Genomic DNA, 14,440 nt, shown 5'->3' with positions numbered 1-14,440 from the left:
ATTTTCCAGTGTTGATTTTGTTAGGCTTTGACTTAGTCTTTCTAAAAGATTTTACTGCTTGAGCTTACCATAGAATCTACTATACTTCAGTTCATTCATGTGTAACCACTTGTATATAGCCCAGCCTAAAGTGTTTACTTCTATGTCCCTATAAATCTTTTTTTTTTTTTTGGTTGGTTGTAGGTCTTGAACTCTGGACCTGGGTGCTGTCCCTGAGGTCGTGTGTGTGTGTGTGTGTGTGTGTGTGTGTGTGTGTGTGTGCGCTGTCCCTGAGGTCTTGTGTGTGTGTGTGTGTGTGTGTGTGTGTGTGTGTGTGTGCTGTCCCTGAGGTCTTGTGTGTGTGTGTGTGTGTATGTGTGGTTTTTTTTTTTGTCAGTTGTGAGGCTTGAACTCTGGGCCTGGGTGCTGTCCCTGCACTCTTTAGCTCAAGGCTGGCGCTCTACCACTTGAGCCACAGTGCCACTTTCAGTTTTCTAGTGGTTTATTGGAGATCAGAGTCTCACGGACCTTTCTGCCTGGGCTGGCTTTGAACCATGATCCTCAGATCTCAGCCTCCTGAGTAGCTAGGATTAAAGGCGTGAGCCACCGGCACCCAGCTGTGCCTATAAATCATATAGGCACATTCTATCTACCACAAATTAAGGAAATCAACCATGTAACCTTTGTTTCTCTGGGTCTGGCTTACTTCGCTTCACATAATACGTTCCGGATCTTTTCATTTCCTTACAAATGGTACAATATCACTCTTTCTAATACATTAGTAAAATTTCACTATCTATCTATTTATCTATCTATCTATCTATCTATCTATCTATCTATCTATCTATCTATCTATCTATCTATCTATCTATCTATCTATCTATCTATCTATCACATTTTCTTGATCCATTTGCCCATTGAGGGGTATCTGGGCTGATTCTGTAACTTGGTTATGATGAATAGTGGTGCTCTGAACAAGTTCTAGTCTTTTTAGAAATCAAGACAATTATAGGAACAAATAGTTTATTTTATGTTTGGTTGTTTGTTTTGTTTTATTTTGCTTGAGACTAAGTCTTAATTATGTAAGTAAGGCTGGTCTCAAACTCTTGATTTTCCTGCTTCTATTTGTGTACATAGTTCTTGTAAGAAAAAACTACTTTCACTTGAAGGTTAAAATGTTATAGTTCAGGATTTCAGAAGGAATTTACTTACTATGAGATGATTTTGAAAGAAACCTTACAAATGGCTGGTTGTTCTTCTTCCACTTTAAATAGGCTACATGGACCCCATAAGAAGAACTATTCATATCTCATAATGTATCTTTGAGTCTGCTCAAATAACCTTATAAGTGTATAATTGAGTGTTCTGCTGCACCAATTTTTGTGGAACAGATGATTTGGGCTGGAACATTTTTATGAGTAACTAATGCCAATCAGCCACCCAGATTATAAACACACACACTTTAGCGTGTTCCTGTAGAATGTCTGCCTTGGAGTAAAGCTGTATCCTACAGATTCTTTACAAGACTCTATAACTCTAGTGGTGGCTCTCTGCCAAAATCAGTGCTCTTATTTCTTAGGCTGCTTTGGAGTAGAAGAGGCTCTGCAATTCAGCATCATAAATGGATTCAGGAGAAAGTGACACACTGAACTCCCACCTTATTTGCTTAAGAGGAATCTCTGGGCCTGGACTGCTATCTCTCCCCTTCTTGGACAAACCCCATGGAGTCCCATGTTGAAGATGGCAGAAGTGCTGTTAGGCCTCATCCCTTGGCTGATCGTATGGTATGATGCTATCTGGTGTCCTAAGCCAGTCCCCTAGCCTGAGACATGACAGAACTGACCTACAGGCTCTCTGAATTAGTGGGTTTTAGATAAAGCCCCATGAGTGACTTCATCTAGAGACCCTGACAAGTTGTCCTGGGGAGTATGACCTGGATCTATGATCTTCCATCTCTTTCTTGGGACTTACAGAGTCCTGTGTACCTGTGGGCCTGTGACTGATTCCAGCCATGATCCTGACCATCTCATTTGCCTATTCAGAGCTGACTCGGTGGGGAGTAGACTGGCCTTTCCTTGTGAGAAGCTTTTCCTAGTTTTCCTACTAGATGAGGATATGCAGCACAAGGATGGGCAAGAAGAATTTGGTCTAGATAAAGTGGAGCCAGTTCCTCTTTTTATGAAACCTGAAACTTGCCATCCCTGGCTTTATCAGTGTTGAGTTCTGATCAATCGGATCAGTCATTCCTCCTTTGTGAGGATGGAGAACTAGATGGGAAGAGAATTTGGAAATTCTCCCAAGAAGGGAAGAAAGTGAAGGTCTGTAGAGGAGATATGAGTAGGATATACCTATTGATTCAGAGTGCTTGAGGAAGTTGTTAAATGTGCTTCCTGAGTAAATCTGTTGGATTAGCCTAATTGGTCAATTAGTCTCATGTCAATATTTAAGAAACCTTGCCAGACATGATGACTTTGGTTTCATTGTTTGCTAACCCTGGCTTTTTTGGGCCACACCTTCTGGGAGAGAAACTCCAAGTGAACATTGCATAATAGATACAAAGGTAATGGATCCCCAAGTAGCCAAATCACAGCCACATACCTCTACCCAGGGCCTGCCTCAGACAGGGTTCGAGTAACTCATAGGTCACTCTAACATTTTTGGGGTTTGAGACAATTATCTATGGAGTTACATAAATGTTCTGGATTACAGTAGTTATGACATCAAATATATTTTTGAATCACAAGTTGGAATATTAAAAAAGGAAGAGATTGATTTCTGAAGAAACTGGTCTGTCTTTTTTTTAATCATTCATTTCTCCCACTCATGCTCCTTAAGAGGAAATATTGGGTAAGTTAGGTAGGTAAGTTCTTCTGTTATTTAAGTCTTTGGCTGCTTAAATCCTGCCCACCCTCTGAAGTAGTGTAGTGTCTGTCTCCAACATCTGCAGCAGCAAAACTCATACTCTTTGATGGTATTTGGATGCCAGGCAAGAGAGGTGGGAATGTGTCCCTGGGGTCCGAAAGGAGTAAGTGAAGAGAATTGCTAACTATGCCTTAGGTCTCTGTAGGCCAGAGGTGAAGTCCAGATCCAGAGCATCAAAGCTGGTCATGTGTGCTTAAAATGGTTTCTCTGTGTTCATGTGGGGAATGGGCTCTTCCAGAGCATGGCCCCTCTTGCCTGGCTTGGAGGGTAGTCACTGTATCTTGTACTCCCTCCCAGGAGGCCTCCTTGGAGGAATTCTTGCAGTTCTGAATGGAGCCACCCTTGCTGTGTTGTCTGCAGACTTGTCCTGCTGCTCTGACTGAGGGTGAGCTTGCTTTCCAGCCTTTCTTTCAGGAACATCCAGAATGAATAGATTATTTTCAATTCCCTGCTGGTCTGTTTTTTTGCAGGGGTGGGGGGAACTGGGAAGACCTGTCCTAGAGTTGGGTCTGGGGCTGGACATCATGATCCTGTATCACCACACTGTGGTCAGCCAGGGCACCAGGCATACTCCAGGAATTGCAACACTTGCCCCTTCCCAAGCCTGGTTAATAGTCCTTTCCCTCAGAGTTGTCCTTGCCATCATTTCCTTTCAGATTCACTGAGGCCCCCCACAAAAACTTGATAGCCAAAACCTAAGCTGGGCTGGAAATTACTATGTTCCCTTCCCCAACCCTTCATTTCCAGCTTCTAACTTGGCTGTATGCTTTCTTTTTAAAAAGTATTATTGGTATTTTATTTTTGTTGTTTGTGGGGTTTGAACTCTAGGCCTGGGTGTTGTCCCTGAGCTCTTGAGCTCAAGGCTAGTGCTCTACCACTTGAGCCACAGCACCACTTCCAGCCTTTTCTGTTTATGTGGTGCTGAGGAGTCGAACCCAGGGCCTCATGCATGCGAGGCAAGCACTCTACCACTGGACCACCTTCCCAGCCCCTGGCTGTACGTTTTTATAGTAGTTGGATAACAAGTACAGCTGTGTCAAAAGTGTGCCCAAGTCCCTAATAAACCTGTATCAGTACCATGGAACTCCCAGTCTTTTCTATTCTATTACATGGATGCTAATTTATGCTCATGGCTCTACCAGATAATTTATGCAGACACTTAAAGGAAAGGGAGGGGATAACATAAGTTCTGCCTTACAAGATTTAAAATTGGTATTTTATCTGTTGAAACACTATTTCTATCCACCCTAGGATGGGCACATACATTTATACAGAAGTTATAGCCTGAAACACATGATTTTGTTTATAGACTCAAGATATCTTGTGGATTTCAAGACAGAAATGATGCTGTCCATAATCATACTTTTGTTAAGATGAGGCAGAACATTATGACCAAAAGGGAAACATTAAAAGCTAAATTTGAAGTTTGACACTATTAGAACAACAGGGTTGGCCCTTAAGTGCTGTATGTTGAGAACAAATTGATATTCAGTCTTAAAGATAGCATATTTTTCTCAAAACTTTGAAAGACTGGGACATCTCCTTTTTGAATATGGGATGGATTGCACTTCAGTATTCTCCTGAGAAATTCATACCTCTAAAACTATTTAGGAAACTCAGCGATGGGGTAGACAAGGAAGCTTCAGTGTGAAACTATTAGATAAAAGCTGTTGCTACTTGAGTGATACAGAGGTGAGCTGAAAGATGGTTCTCATGTTGGGGGACACCGTATACAACACCTGCTTTGTGGGCTAAACAACTAAAGGGTTTACCCTGAAGAGAGAATGCCCCTGACTGTGCAAAAGGCCGCACTCTATGGTATACTGGCTTCCCATTCACCCATCAAGTTAGGATACATTTTTTTTCTTCTGTCATTAAAAAATTATTTAGGAATTCATAAAAATTCTTTCATCTCACTTCCTATCCCCTGTTTAGATTTAGATTTGCTTCTGATTGAAATACAACTGAGGAATCACACAAGCCTGCTCCATCATAAACACCTTATTTGTAAATAAGCAAGGAAGAGATTATAGAACAATAATGAGTTCTACAGCTTTGGGCAATGTGAACCCTGTGAGCAGCACATAGCATTTCCTCTTCTGTCAGCATGGAGCTAATTGTGTATCCTGGAAAGAGGAGTTTGATGAAGCGCCTTCTAACTCATGCAGGCCTTGTTCTCATTTGTGGCTGTATATACTTGGAATAGATCAGTGCTTCCACTAGGGTCTTTGTTTTGTTTGGTTAGTAGTTCCTATGGCACTTCCTTTTATGTTTCTTCTCTAGTCCTTTCTAGCATGTAAATTGCTCCTATTGAAGACAGGAGGTGCAGTTTAACAGTAAAGAATGAGCATATTGGAGGCAAATGGACCAGCCCTGTCACTTCCTTTCTAGCTGTATAACCTTGGGTAGGTCAAACAATTTCCCAGTGCAAATTCTGTCAGGTGAAGAGGTAATTTCTTCATCCAGGCTTAATGAGGATTAAATGTAAAACTGTGTGAAAGCACTAGGCAAAATGCTCACCACATGGCAAACGCTCAAGAAGACACAGCTGCCATTATTAACCTTTAACTTTGGTCCTCCATGGGTCTGCTTTATTTTCTTTTCTTTTTAAATAAATTTTATTGTCAAGGTGATGTACAGAGGGGTTACAGTTGCATACATAAGGTAGTGAGTACAATTCTTGTCAAACTTGTTACCCCTTCCCTCTTTTTTCACCCACGTTTCCTCCCCCCACCCCTGCCCCAAGTTGTATAGTTCATTTCCAACATAGTGTCTTGTGAGTATCGCTGTTGTATTGGTTTACCCTTTGTCCTTTGTCTCACCAGTTTGTTGCTCCCCTTCCCTTCCCTGATTCAGATAAATGTATTTGCAATACCAAGGGTACCAAAATCAAATACAGTGATATCAGGAGACAAACATAGGGGAAAAAAACTAAAGAAAAAGAAGCAACTTAACATAGTACATCAAAAACCACAGAAATAAAGAAAAACTTCTTGTAATTAATTTCATTTAATATCATCTTACATGATCACATGTGCACAGCTTTTAAGCTATTGTGGTCCTCTGCTAGAATTATCTGAGACATATGCTAATGGTTACAAATGAGGGAAACCAGGCAATCTATGTTTCTTTGAGTTTGGCTTACTTCACTTAGTATACTTTTTTCCAAGTCTTTCCATTTCCTTGCAAATGGGGCAATGTCATTCTTTCTGATGGAAGCATAGAATTCCATTGTGTATAGATACTACATCTTGATCCATTCATCTATGGAGGGGCATCTGAGTTGGTTCCATATCTTAGCTTTGGTAAATAATGCTGCAATGAACATGGTTGTGCCGGTAGCTTTAGTATGGCCTTATTGTGGTCATTTGGGTAAATGCCCAGTAGTGGGATTGCTGGATCATAGGAGAGCTCTATGTTTAATCTCTTGAGGAACTTCCATACTGCTTTTCAGAGTGGCTGGATAGGTTTGCACTCGCACCAACAGTGTAGTAGCATTCTCTTTTGGCCATATCTCCACCAGCATGTCCAAGTGCATTTTTAAGTCTTTTACCATTCAGTGTGTTTACTTGTAGATTTATAGACACATTCTAGTTACAACAAATAAGGGAAACTATGTAACCTTTGGGTCTGGCTTACTTTATTTAATATAATTTTTCCAACTCTTCCCATTTCCTCAAAATAATAAACACAGAGCTTCTGTATGACCCAGCAATTCCACTCCTGGGCATTTATCCAATAGACCACAAACAAGGCCACACTAAAGCTATCAGCACAACTATGTTCATTGCAGTATTGTGTATCATAGCTAAAATATAGAATCAACCCAGATGACCTTCAAAGGACAAATGGATCAAGAAGATGTTTTATTTATATACACAATGGAATTCTATGTTTCATCAGAAATAATGTTATCATATCATTTGTATAGGTTCTTTTTTTGGGGGGGGGTCCGGTCATGGGGCCTGAACTCTGGGCCTGGGTGCTGTCCCTCAGCTCTTCAGCTCAAGGCTAGCGCTCTACCCCTTGAGCCACAGTGCCACTTCCGGCTTCTTTGTTTTTGCTTATGTGGTGCTGAGGAATCAAACCCAGGGCCTCATGCATGCAAGGCAAGTGCTTTTGACATGATACTTCTAAGGATTCATTTTTACCAAGGAAACACTAAATAACCAGTACTAATGTATGTGCATATGTATGTGTACTCATAGGTTTGTGTTTTATGTATATATATATGTATATACTTAAATATGGAATCATTTAGAACTGCAAATACAATAATAACTTGATTAAGAACTAATAAAGGTGTGTTTCTTAGTTCCAGATTATAAAACATTATGAAGTTAAAATAATAAAAAGAAAATTGTACTGTCACAAAAATAGACCTATTCAATGGATCAGAACAGAAAGCCCAGAAATAAATGTGCACATACACGGTCAATTGTAACAACAATTCTAAGAATTCAGAATAGGAAAGATTTTATTATTCAAAAATAGTGTTGGAGAAAAATACATATGAACCTATGAAGAAATGGATGTGTGTCACATATGTCATATATGTCACATCTTGTCGGGAGCCAAAAGTTGAGTCTCTCAACATAATAGGCTTGACTATCTCACTGGAACATCTTGAGGCTGAGTTTACAGAATCCGACCCTCATCCTGCCCTAAGTAAACATCCTGCAACTGCTAACGACCACCCTTTCCCCCTGTCCTAAGCAAACATCCTGCACTGCTATGGCCAATTAAAAAACTTCCTTAACGGCCAATGAAAAAGCTTCCTTATTCCAAGCATATAAATACCTGTGTGAAAAATAAAAATTTGCAGCTTGATCAGAACCCTTGTCTTGCTGTCATTCTTCGTGTCTCTTGTCCCTTCATTCCTTCTAGCTTAGGTTCATTGCCCTCGTTGACGTCCTGCAGGTCGGGACAACATCTGGCACATGTGTAACACAAGTAACACCTGTCACAGATGTCACACATGCCATATGTGTTGTAAATGCCATCCGTGTCACATGTCATTGTGTCACATATGCCATATATGTCATCCTTGTTGCACATGTCACATTGTGTCATGGATGTCACATTATGTCACACATCATGCCACATATGGCACACATGTCACAGTTTCCACAGGTGTCATGTCTGACACATGCCACATGTGCCATGTATCACATGTCACAAATGCCACATGCCATATATATCATGTGACTCACATGCCACACATGTCATATATGTCAATATGCTGCATGTGTCACAGCCACACATCACAGTTGTGACGTAACATGTCATATATAGCATATGTGCCACACATGCCGTACATGTCACACATGCCGCACATGTCACACACATCACACGCATCACATATGTCACATGTCATATGTGTCACATATCTTATACCTGTCTCCTTGCCACACATGCCATCCATGTCATGTGTGTCACAAATGTCATATGTGCCATGTATGCCATGCAGTCACACACCATACATGTAGCAATTGTCACATAAGTCACACATGTCCTGCATGACACACGTGGCATGTGTGACCTGTGCAGCATGCATGACATGTGCCATATGTGTCATGCATGCCACATATAGCGTGTGTCATGCATGTTGGGAGCCACATATGTCACACCTGCCATGCATGTCATGTATGTCACGATTCTACATGTCACAGGTGATGTGCATGTCATACAGCACATGTATAACACATATTATATGCTATACATGTCATGCATGTCACATGTGTCAAATATGTTATATATGAGATCTAAGGATAGATTATGTGCTATTCTAATATTCTTTATATATATATATTTATTGTAAAGATACTGTACAGAGGGGTTACAGTTACATGAGTAAGGTAATGAGTATATTTCCTATTGAGCATTGTTACCCCCTCCTTTGTTTTGCCCCTATCATCCTTCCCTCCCCCATTCCCAACTCCTCCCTCCCCTGGAAGTTGTAAAGTTTGTTTTCAACATAGTGTCTTGTTCTAATATTCTTAAATTACACCAAACTTGGAAATGTGTTGTTATTATTTCAATATGTAACTAAAGAGGTGTTAAATTTATTTAAATAGGTATAAGAGGAACATACGATTCCTGAGGCTAAAAGTGCAGGTGACTTACTTGAAACCCTTTCTATTCAGAGCCATGGGACTTTTACTATTGCAATGGTATAAAACATGTTTTTAACTATCCTATTGTTCCCTCAATACTTAAAGTATTAAGTGAAGCTGTCTTAATGTAATTCTCTCTCTCTCTCTCTCTCTCTCTCTCTCTCTCTCTCTCTCTCTCTCTCTCTCTCTCTCTCTCTCTCTCTGACAAACAGCTTTATTTAGTGACTGAAATAACTCATTTACCCAAATCCCAGAAATAAAGTTTTCCACGACAGTCAGCATTTCTGGTTTTTGATAGGACACTCTAAATGAGATTCTTACGTTTTTAATGCCAGTGAAAAGGAAATCATCCACTGTGAGAGCAATGTGACTTTGCTTTTCTTAGTCCATTTGAGCAAGTCACCCTTAGGAACAAGTTCCCAAGTTAGAGAATTGGAACCACTTGCTGCTATTTATCATTACAAACTTCAATTAAGGAAACAGGACCTGTGAGAACAGTGAAACTGCGTGTTTCTGACAGCTCCTGACAGCATTATCATAAAGGGCCAATTTGATTAATGTCTTGTGTGCTATGAGAAAATGAAGGCACACAAAAATCTGGGTAAACTTAGCCCCAAGAGTGTGTCACATCCAGACAGTTCTTGCTGTGATGGTAGATTTTGCATTCCCACATCTATCTGGGGGAAGTAGGTGGGATTTGCTCATTAGTTGAGATGGATATGTATATCTGTTGCTTATATAGGCATATAATATTGACCCCATTTCACATTTGAATTTCTAGAATTATCTTTAAGTAGTTGTACAAAGGAGTTGCCATTTAATAAAGCAGTTTATGAATACAATATTCTTTTTTTTTTTTTGTCAGTCATGAGGCTTGAACTCTGGGCCTGGGTGCTAGCCTTCAGCTCTTCAGCTCAAGGCTAGCACTCTACCACTTGAGCCACAGCATTACTTCCAGTTTTCTGAGTGGTTTTATTGGAGATAAAAGTCTCACGAATTTTTCCTGCCCAGGCTGGCTTAGAACCATGATCCTCAGAACTCAGCCTCCCGAGTAACTAGGATTACAGGCGTGAGCCACCGGTGCCTGCCTATGAATACAATATTCTTGACCGATGTCAGCCCTTTCACCATTCTCACCCATGCCTTCCCATCATACCTCTTTCCTTATTCTTAATTTTGTAGGATATGCATTGGATTCTTGTGCAGGGGTCATGCTAATGTTCTCTGTATCATTCCAATATTAACAGATGTACTGTCAAAGCAAGTGCTACTTTTAAAAAAATACATAATTACTCAGAGAAAAACCATGGACCCAAGAATAAAAGAATAAGACATTGAGCACCCCCAAATAGTTATCATTAAACTCAGGCTTCAGAGATCTGGTAGGTGTCCCTGGGAGTTTGGAGATATTCAAATGTAATGTTAGAAGACCCCCCAGCATTGAGATTCTGAGTGTGTACTCAGACTAATCCAGAGCCACAAGAGTGGCTGATGTCCATGGGATAGGTTGGCAACAGAACCTCCACTGGACCTCAGGTAGAGTCCAACATTCTCCCTCTAGGATTGAAACTATTAATTCACTAGTGATAGAGGGCTTTGTTGTAGCACTGTAAGAGGACTGATTATCCTTTCTGTTTCAGCCATCTTTAAATTATAAGACACAAATGAGAAAGAGAAGGGGGGAAAATCTAGTCACTAAGACCAAGGGTCACTTTGTCCTACGTCAACTCTAAAAGAGTAAGCTGAAACTATAAGCTCAATTAAATTTGCTTTTTTTTTTTTAAAGCAACTGATAACACTTGAAAAATGATGGAAGCAAATTGAAAGACATTACAAGATATGGAAAGGAGAATTTACAAAGCAAATCTAAAAATAGTGGTTAGAGAGAAAGTCGTCTTGCTGTGCTTCTTTTAAGTAAACAATTTAATCTCATCTTCAGTGCCTGTTTCTCTTCGTTGTTATGATGAGTAAATGATTGAATGCATGGATAGTGAATGAATGAAAGAGTCAGCACCTTCCACTCACCAACTACTGAGTTAAACTGAGTTAAACACACTTTCCCGCGTTTAAAATAAAATCAGAGCCTCAGTGAGCAGATGGTGGAAGCTTTTATTTCCCAGGAGACAAAAAAACTACCCTTCAACTCAGCAATGGAGGCTACTGTCTGCGCCCTGTGTGAAGTCACCCCTAGTAAATCACAAGTTGTGTCAGGGAAGCCCGTGCTCAGCATGATATTTTTAATTTTATTCAGATATCAAAAATAGCTTTTCAGTTAACTATATTTGATTTTTACTTTTAATTAAAATTAATACTTTTGTATGTTTTTTTAACTTTCATTCAAATTAATCTGAAAAAAAAAAAAAAACCAGAACAACTCTGAATTCTAAAAAGAACAACTAGCTTTGCCAAAAGGGAAACCAGGCAGGAAAAAATTTAAAATCTCAGTGCATGGAAGTAACATTCTGTCAATGTTACTAAGTTCTAAAAATATTTAAACTTGGTGACATGGACCAAAATACGCCTCTTCCCTTCATGTGGCATCTTTAAAAAGTATTGTTTTAAGGAAGACAACTGGAACACATTGCTTTCTGTAGTTTGATGGTATGGGATATTTGCGGTTATCAGAGTCTCATTGTTTGTGAAGGACATTTTTTACTTCCTAATGTGAATGTGATATACCTCCTTTGGGGTCAGAAGCATGCATAAAGATATATATCATTTGTCTTTTAACAGAGCTTTCTGTGACGTTACAGTTTTAAATAGTTGTAAATGCCTCAAGTATTCCTTACTGAATGTTTTAGCTATGTCCTTTGCAAATATGGATGGAAATAACTGTAGTGAAGATGGCTTCATCTGATGATGTTACTCTGGAGAAAATCTGCACCACAAGGAACATTTCCAGTAAAGTATGGCAGAAACTGCAGGGTAATCAAAGTGCAAATTTCAATTTATTTAAGCAATATTGTTCTTGCTTCTCCATTTCACAAAGCTGTCCTTTCTCATTTAAGTTTTGAAAGAGAAGGAATGCATTTTACCAGCACAAATTTGAATGCTAGTTGACCTTTGTGAAAACTGCCTTGAACACTGGGCATCAGCTGTCTTTTTCCACACATGGGGACAAAAGGAAGAAAATGAGGTTTATAAGGAGTAAACTGAATATATGCAAGACTTGAGGCCATCCAACTAAGCTTTTATCTGAAGTGAAGTTTGTGTATATTGAGGAGAATATATTTGTTGATGGCTTTGAACAAGATATGTGTCTGGAGATTTTTATGTGCTCTGTGGCTTTAATTTGATCAGGCCATTGATAGACACACTGTATCCAGTACCTTTTGCTGTATGGTAATGAGTAACTAAATGAGTATAACTGAATTTGGTCACAGTTGTATCTTGGTTAAAGTTGGTCAGAGTTCAGTGCCTTTGATTTAATAGTCTATTTTGTTTTTACCAGATGTTTATTAAGCATCACTGATGAACCAGTCTACTAGGTAGCATGATTACAACATTAAATAGACTAGTTCTGCCCTAAATGTGCTCATCATTAGGAGTACTCTTATTAACTAAGCAGAAAATTTAAATATAGTGTGGTTACCTCTGTGGTGTAAAGAGGTCTAGGTATTCTAGAAATGCCCAGAAAGGATCCTGGCACAGAAATAGTGGTATCTGATTTGAGTTAATAATGGGATAATCAGGAATGGGGAAAGTGAAAGAGAGTCAAAGCAAAGAGACCAGTGTTTTCAAAGCACCAAGTATAAGGAATTATGGGGAAAATAGAGCATAAAGGTACTTTGCTGGAGCTGGGGAAGACAATATATGAAAATGAGTAAAGCATTCAGTGGGAAAGAAGACAACAAGAATTTGAATTTGTCTTTGCCATTTTATTAAACATACATTGATTCTGTTGTAGAGATAAAGGTTAGTAATTGATATAATTGCTCTTAGTCAGAGTCTTGGGGCAGGGGCTCTGTCTCTGGGACTTGTGCTTTGGAAGACCTGCATTTTACCATCACCTAAACAGATGAAAATTATGGAAGAACACATGACCACTTCTTTGCTGAGATTTGGTGGTCCCAACTCAACACATAATCATAAGCATCAGCCCTTGTGAACATTCAGGCCCAAGTGGACATTTCTATGTGTATCTGCTGCCAACTCTGGGTCAATGGGTCCACTCGGTTCAGAAGTGCTACAGATGTGGCTATGCCAACCCTGGAAAGACACTTTCTTAGAATAGAGAAAATGGGGGGCTGGGAAGGTGGCTCAGTGGTAGAGCACTTGCCTTGCATGAGTGAGGCCCTGGGTTTGATTCCTCAGCACCACATAAGCAAAAAGAAAAAAGCCGGAAGTGGCGCTGTGGCTCAAGTGGTAGAGCGCTAGCTTTGAGCTGAAGAGCTGAGGGACCAGCACACAGGCCCAGAGTTCAGGCCCCAAGACCGGACCCCCCCACTCCCCACCCCCCCCCCCAAAAAATAGAGAAGATGGAGGGGTAGAAACCGGAAGTACTGTTTTTTTCATTTTTTTTTGGGGGGGGTGTCTGGTCGTGAGGCCTGAGTGCTGTCCCTCAGCTCTTCAGCTCAAGGCTAGCGCTCTACCACTTAAGCCACAGCACCACTTCCGGCTTTTTTTCTTTTTGCTTATGTGGTGCTGAGGAATCGAACTCAAGGCCTCGTGCATGCAAGACAAGCGCTCTACCACTGAGCCACCTTCCCAGCCCCAGTACTGGTCTTTTCAAAACGTCCAGTTAACATTCACACAGTACATTCTTACATCGGAAAGGACAATTTCTGAATCAGTCAAGAAGAAAATCCATTTGCCCATTTCTCTTTATAGTTTAGATAGTGAAAAAAAGATATGTGTAAATTAGAAGTCCCCAAATTTGCACATAACATCTAAGAGATGTATGACAAAGTTAAACATGTCAGGACTGACACACATGTCACAATTGACAAGCATGGCACAAATGTTGCCCATGTTCAAATCAACACACCTGACACAAATGGCACACATATCGCCAATGATAGGAATGTCAAAATTGACACACATGTCAAAATAGGCACGACACGTCACAAATGACGTGTCAAAGCCAACTCATGTCACAATGGACACACATGTCAAGATTGACACACATGTCACAAATGCAGCACACCTCATAAATGGCACAGATGTGGAATCAACACACGTCATAAATTGCAGGCTGGCAAAACCAACATCCATGTCATAAGCACCACACATGTCAAAATCAGCACATGTGTCATAAATGACACACACCAAAACTGACACACGTCAAAAAGGCACAAATGCTACAGTCACCACATGTCAAAATCAACATGCAACACGTGCTAAATTGACACACATGACACACCTGTTGCAAATGACAGATGCCAAATCAACACACATGACACATTTTCCACACATGCCAATAT

General features: G+C 40.1%; 1 non-coding gene across 1 annotated transcript; it reads right to left on the bottom strand.

Moving 5' to 3' along the window:
- Positions 1-10,178: 10,178 nt before the first annotated feature.
- Positions 10,179-10,285, bottom strand: LOC138839056 (U6 spliceosomal RNA). Its single transcript, XR_011375824.1, has one exon. It is a non-coding gene; the product is annotated as a U6 spliceosomal RNA (small nuclear RNA).
- Between the last annotated feature and the right edge of the window lie 4,155 nt (positions 10,286-14,440).

The sequence above is a fragment of the Dipodomys merriami genome, unplaced genomic scaffold (assembly GCF_024711535.1).
Source record: "Dipodomys merriami isolate MVZ:Mamm:240054 unplaced genomic scaffold, mDipMer1.0.p SCAF_290, whole genome shotgun sequence".
Lineage (NCBI taxonomy): Eukaryota > Metazoa > Chordata > Mammalia > Rodentia > Heteromyidae > Dipodomys > Dipodomys merriami.
This window is presented reverse-complemented; position numbering and strand designations above follow the sequence as displayed.